The sequence below is a fragment of the Emys orbicularis genome, chromosome 20, assembly GCF_028017835.1.
Source record: "Emys orbicularis isolate rEmyOrb1 chromosome 20, rEmyOrb1.hap1, whole genome shotgun sequence".
NCBI classification, from domain to species: Eukaryota; Metazoa; Chordata; order Testudines; family Emydidae; genus Emys; species Emys orbicularis.
The window spans coordinates 19,903,151-19,909,947 of NC_088702.1; the positions used below are offsets into that span (position 1 = coordinate 19,903,151).

The 6,797-nt window shown below is 56.0% G+C and overlaps 1 pseudogene; it reads right to left on the bottom strand.

The window, feature by feature from the left end:
• Positions 1–88: 88 nt before the first annotated feature.
• On the bottom strand, positions 89–6,576 carry LOC135892123 (sialic acid-binding Ig-like lectin 13; annotated as a pseudogene).
• Positions 6,577–6,797: the final 221 nt, after the last annotated feature.

The window sequence follows — 6,797 nt, forward strand, 5'->3', positions numbered from 1 at the left end:
TAGCCACAAGGCAGGCTGGATATCCCACCGCTAACACCAGTCTCTCTTTAGCTCACTCCCTGCAATGACCCTGTCCCCCTCTCTGGCCTTAGATGTTGGCGTAGATGTGTTCCTCTGTGAATTGTTCCCCGTCGCCTCTCTCCCTGTAGCATATTCCTCCTCCTCCTCCTCCTCCTCTCCCCTTCTTCTCAAGGGCTCCCCCTTCCCTGGTGGCGTTCTGTGTGGGGAGAGACCGGGTTAGTGGGGAAGAGTGGCCGCCATGCCCAGGGGAAAGGATGGGAGGGGACACCAGTGGTGGGTGCTGGAGGGGGGAAATCCCAGCAGAGGGGGATTCTGGGAGCCGGGGAGGGGGGTCTCAGAGCCCTTGTGGAGTTCAGGGAGGGATCCCAGCAGGGTGGGGGTGGGGGATGGGGCAGGGACAGGGTTGGCGGGTGCAGGGTCTGGGATAAGCCACCGAAGGGCCGGGAACCCACCTGTCTGTGTGAGGGCGCCGTAGACTCTGGCTGCTCGGAGGAGTGACAGACCTGCCCATCTCCAGTCCCTTGGCACCGTCCAGCCCTGGCGGGGCCCCTGCTGCCCTGCCTGGGGTGAAACCAGCATCAATATCCGGCCTCTAGGCCCATCTAGCCTGGTGTCCCGCCTCCTCCCTCCTGCTCCGATCAGACCTATGGGTCCATCTATCCCAATATCTCCCCCCCCCGCACCGCCATCCCAAAGCAGCAGAGCTCCCTGTGGGGGGAGCCCAGGTCTGGGCTACAAGGGGGCTGTGGGTCGGGATTGACGGGCAGCAGGTGGAATTTCACACTTCCAAGGAGTGATAGTTGATCTTGGGGGATCCATTTGTTCCCCCATTCCAGGCTATAGTTCCCACCAGACTGTTCTGCCGTCCCACCCGAGTCTCACCTTCCCTTCACGACTTTCCAGGCCACTGCAGCCCCGGCACCAACCAGCACGAGGCTCCCAGCAACCGCCGAGGCCACCACGAGTGTCCGGGAGAAGCCCGCTGCAAACCAACAGCTGGTGTGAGCGGTGGGATCGGCTGGGCGGCGATGGGCCCTACAGGGCTTGTAATGAACTGGTGGGTATGGCGCAGGGGGAGGGTCCCCTGAGCGGGAGAGCGGCCGAGGGCTGGCCTAGCCATGGGGACTGAGCCCCCTTCCCCACCTCTCCAGGGAGGCACAGAGGTGAAAGGGGCAGGTGGGGACTGTGTGACTTATACGTGGGTTGCCATCTGTCTAAGTGGCTGGCACATAGCACCGTATTTCCTCACATATACATCTCTGCCTGAAGACGAACAGGCCACTGCTTTTAGCTAATGGCAAAACTGGATCCCATGCCCAGCCCCCGCCGGTCCCCGGTACCTGCAGGTAGAATGGGCAGCGCGGCCTGGCTCTGCCCATGGGCGTTGGTGGCAGCGCAGGACACGATGGCCAGGGCCCCAGCCGGGCCCCGCAGCTCCCCGCTCACGGCCGGGACCCGCGCCCACAAGGTCGCTCACAGCTCAGGGCCCCCGGGAAGGGTGCGGTTGGGCAAGCGCCACTCGAGGTGGGGCGGGGGGTTACCCTCGGCCGCGCAGTGACACGTGGCCGCTCCCCCGGGCCCCGCACTGTGCAATTCCCCCGCGGCAGGAGCTCCGGTGGGTCTGCAACGGGACGCAGGATGTGGGGGGGATTTGCCTGCTGGGACCCCAGTGCCCTCCTATAGACCCCAGGAGTCCTGGCTCTCAGCCCACCCCCGGCCACTAGACCCCATGCCCCTCCCAGAGCCAGGGATAGAAACCAGGAGTCCGGGCTGTCAGCTCCTGCCCCTCTAACCACTAGACCCCACTCCCCTGCCGGAGCTGGATGGGGTCACTCACAGCGGACATGGAGCCGGACGGCTCTGCGGGTGCAGACCCCAACCACGGCGGGGTATGTGACGGTGCAGACGAGCTCTTTGCCATCATCCCCTGGGGCCGGTGTGAAGCTGAGCTCAGAGCTGTAGGAAACGCTGCCGTTCGCCAGGGCGACCGAGACGTTCCTGGCTGTGTAGTCAAACCCCCCTGTCCAGGTGATTTGGGGAGGGGTCCCGGTGCAGGTCCCCGGAGCCTGGCAGGCCACATTCACCAGCTGTCCAGAGAGCAGCACCTTGGGGACACCCAGCACTGGCGGCTTCGTCAGCTCTAAGCAGGTGACACCATTAAAATTCAACTCAGTGGGGAATTACTGGGGTTAATCCCCGGAACTCCCTGCCCCTGGGTATTAGTGGGGCTAACCCACGGGACTCCCCGCCACTGGGTATAAGCAGAGTTAATCCTGCTGAGCTCTCCAGGGACCCCGGCCTCACCTGTCACATCCACCAGCGGCTGGGTCTCACGGTAGGTGTATTTAAAGTCTCCCTTCTCGAAGCGGAAGTAGTAGCGGGCCCTGTCTCCAGCTCTCACGTCGCTGATGAGCAGGGAGCAGTCGTCCAGGGCATCCCCCACCAGGCTGATCCGGCCCCCAGGCTCCCGCAGGGCCCTGCCGGGATCTATGGTGGCCACGGCCGGGCTGGTGTCCCTGTCGTCGTACTTGAACCAGTATTTGTAGGCGACCCCGGAGGAGTTGAAGTTGGCTGTGAAATTACAGGGGAGCAGGACGCAGAGACCCTGCTGGGCCATGACGTTGGATGGGACCTGGATCCGATAGACGTCTGCCTGGCAGAGCCGACCTGCAGGGGAAACAGACCAGCTCTGCCAGTGCCCCTCAGTCCCGACCCACAGCCCCCCTAGATCCACCCCGCCCCCACACAGAGCTCTGCCGGTGCCCCTCAGTCCCGACCCGCACCCCCTTAGATCCACCCCCACCCCCACCCAGAGCTCTGTCCTTCCCTGGGGAGAGAGAATAAAAAGACACCAACAACGGAGCAGAGATGAAATATGGGAGGCTTGAGGGGAGGGGGTCTAGTGGTTAGAGCAGTGGATGGGTGCCAGGACTCCTGGGTTCTCTCCTGGCTCTAAGAGGGGACTGGGGAGCTAGTGGTTAGAGCCGGGGGGCGGGGGGGGGAGGATGGGGAGCTGTGTGTTTCCAAGTCACTGACGGGGGCCGAGTCTGATAACGAGACTCGATTTCTCAACTGGGACAATATTTGCCTTTATTAGCTGGTGAAAGAGGAAGCAGGTTCGGGCTGGAGTCAAGGGTTTGGGGGAGGGGCATTTTACTAACCAGCCCCCCTCTTCCTGGACAACTCATTGTCCCCACAGCTCTGCCGGTGCCCATCACTCCCGACCCGCAGCCTCCTGCCAGACCAGCCCTGGGTTCCCCCACCCCACAGCTCTGCCAGGGCCCCTTTAGTTCCCCAAACCATAAATTATTTGTCCAGTATCAGGGATTTCCCTCTCCCACAAGGGGGGGTGCAGCCACCCTGAAATCCTCATTCACCCCCGAGTGTTGAAACCAACCAAGGGGAAGAACATACCAGGAACCAAGACTGCACCAACTCGCCATCTGCAGCTTCAAGTGGTTTATCGGCGTCCCAACAGCCCGAAGCACAAACCAAGCTACCTACTGAAGAAACCGCAACCTAAGGGCTGTTCTCCATGTTTGTCGCTCAAACGTTTCCCATTTAGTGACCGTGCAAAGGAAGCCCCTGGTGCACCTCTGGCCACAAAGCTTACGCGGAAGGAAAGCGTCTCGCTGCTACAGCGGGGAAAAGTGGAGGCGCTTGGTTTGCCAGGCCCATCAGCAAAGCCAGTGCTGACGAGCCCAGTGAAAGGGCTGCAAAACACCAAGCGTCTGGTCTGCAGGAAACCTCTGAGCCAGTCACGGGCACAGGCAGATTTAGAAGCACTTAATGCTGGAGACACAGCGCAGTTTGTGTCACACCCCAACGTGAGGCCCATGTGAAGTGCGTTGTCACTTGTTAACGCTGAATGTGGACGCTGGTTTTGAACAAGACCGGCAAACGCTCCCGAGCTTTCTGCAAGAAATGCAGCTGGCTGGCTAGAAGCAGCAGAGCAACAGTGAAAGACTCAGGAGCTGGGAAAGTGAAGAACTCTCTCCCGCATTCAGACAACGTGCAGACATGGCTGAGAAATGCACCGTGCAAATGGGTGTCAAGTACGAAGTCACTGCGGACGTTCTCCAGATGGCCGTGGGAGGCCAGTCGATGCATTTCTAGATGTTCACGTTATAGACGACACATCGGCCGCATCTCTGACAACCCACATCTCAGAAGAGTTAAATGCTTGTCAATTGGACCCCAAAGAGATGCTGCTTCTGCATTTGATGGAGCTGCAAACTTCTCTGGAAGACCTTGTGGAGTACAAGCTTTGCTCAGGGAAAGGTATAATCCTAATCTCTCCTATACGCACTGCAGAGGCCAATTTAACTGCAGGATCTGGACAGATAATGGAGCAAATAATTAAGCAATCAATGTGCAAACACATAGAAGACAATAGGGTGATAAGTAACAGCCATCATGGATGTGTCAAGAACAAATCGTGTCAAACCAGCCTGATAGCTTTCTTTGACAGGGTAACAAGCCTTGTGGATAGGGGGAAGCGGTAGACGTGGTACACCTTGACTTTAATAAGGCTTTTGATACTGTCTCATATGATCATCTCATAAATAAACTAGGCAAATACAATCTAAGTGGGTGCATAACTGGTTGCAAAACCATTTCCAGAGAGTAGTTATCAGTGGTTCACAGTCATGCAGGAAGATCATAACGAGTGGGGTCCCACAGGGATCAGTTCTGGGTCCAGTTCTGTTCAATATCTTCATCAGTGATTTAGATCATGGCATAGAGAGTACACTTATAAAGTTTGCAGACAATACCAAGCTGGGAGGGATTGGAAGTGCTTTGGCGGATAGGATTAAAATTCAGAATGATCTGGACAAACTGGAGAAATGGTCTGAAGTAAATAGGATGACATTCAATAAGGACAAATGCAAAGTACTCCACTTAGGAAGGAACAATCAGTTGCACATATACAAAATGGGAAATGACTGCCTAGGAAGGAGTGCTGCGGAAAGGGATCTGGGGGTCATAGTGGATCACAAGCTGAATATGAGTCAGCAGTGTAACACTGTTGACAAAAAGTAAACATCATTCTGGGCTGTATTAGCAGGCGTGTTGTAAGCAAGACATGAGAAGTAATTCTTCTGCTCTCCTCTGCACTGATTAGGCCTCAACTGGAGTATTGTGTCCAGTTCTGAGCACCACATTTCAGGAAAGATGTGGACAAATTGGAGAAAGTCCAGAGAAGAGCAACAAAAATGATTAAAGGTCTAGAAAAAGGTCATAGATCATGAGGAAATTTGTTTTTAAAATGGGTGTGTTTAGTCTGGAGAAGAGAAGCCTGAGAGGGGACATGAGAACAGTTTTCAAGTACAAGTACATAAAAGGTTGCTACAAGGAGGAGAGAGGTAAATTGTTCTCCTTAACCTCTGAGGGTAGGACAAGAAGTAATGGGCTTAAATTGCAGCAAGGGAGGTTTAGGTTGGACATTAGGAAAAACTTCCTAACTGTCAGGATGGTTAAGCACTGGAATAAATTGCCTAGTGAGGTTGTGGAATCTCCATCATGGGGGATTTTTAAGAGCAGGTTGGACAAACACCTGTCAGGGAAGGTCTAGATAATACTTAGTCCTGCCATGAGTGCAGGGGACTGGACTAGATGAGCTCTTGAGGTCCCTTCCAGCCCTACAATGCTGTAATCTATCCAACTAGAACTAGTATGAGCTGCAGAATCTTGAAAAGACATTTAAAAAGCCATAAATTCAAGGTCTTCATTACACTCTTTTTCTCAGCAAGAGTCCAAAAAGCCCAAACGTCTTGGAGAAAATAGAAGATGCTCCAGGACTGAAGTTCAAATTAGTCCAACCTGGGAAAACCTCTTTCCTCACCGAAGAGAACGCTGTGTTCTGGGGGGAGTCGCCGTCTGCCTGGTCAGGAGCAGGAAGGAAGGAGCCTGCCGTGAAGGCCTGGCAGAACCGGGCACAGGAGAAGCCACCGATGGGGAACTGACGACATTTAACAAGGGCAAACTTACAGCAAGAAGCCAAGAAGGCTGGAGCTGTCGTGCTTCATAGAAGGCTTGAGTAGCCAGCTCTAATGTGGCTGATGGTTTTACAGCATGAGTTAGAGCTAATAAAATGGCCATGACTATTTCTCAGCTGTTACCATGGTGCCATTCAGCCCCCCCTAGCCCTCACGGGCTCACCCCTCATCCCCTGTGACTTCAAACACCCCCCCCCCCCCATTTCAATTCCTGGGGGAAATGCTGCTTTGAAATCACATTCTCCCAACAGCTCTGCCGGTGCCCCTCACTCCCGACCTACAGCCCCCTGTTAGTCCAGCCCTGGACTCCACACACCCCCGCCCTCTGCTAGAGCCCCTTTATTTCCCCAAACCATAATTTATTTGACCAGTATCAACTCTTAGAGCAGGAGGCATCTGGAACCCAGGACACCTGGGTTCTTTCCCCAGCTCGGGGGATTCCTGCCAGCCCAGCTGTCTCTGCTGTTGTTCTCTTACCCTGGCAGAGGAGTGCGAGGATGATTTCAATGCAGAGCTTGGTGGAAGGGGGCATCTGGCTGGCTCCTGGCACCCACATCCTCCCGCTCCGCAGCTCCGGGGGGGACTCACGGGCTCTGTGATTTGCTGCTCTCAGTGGGTCCCAGATCGCTGCATGCTGCTGGTGGGAGAGAGGGTGGGGAAATGACCTAGCAGAGCAGGGGAGTGGGATCTAGTGGTTAGAGCGGGGCAGGGCTGGGAGCCAGGACTCCTGGGTTCTAGCCCTGGCTTGGGGAGAGGACTGGGGACTAGTGGTTAGAG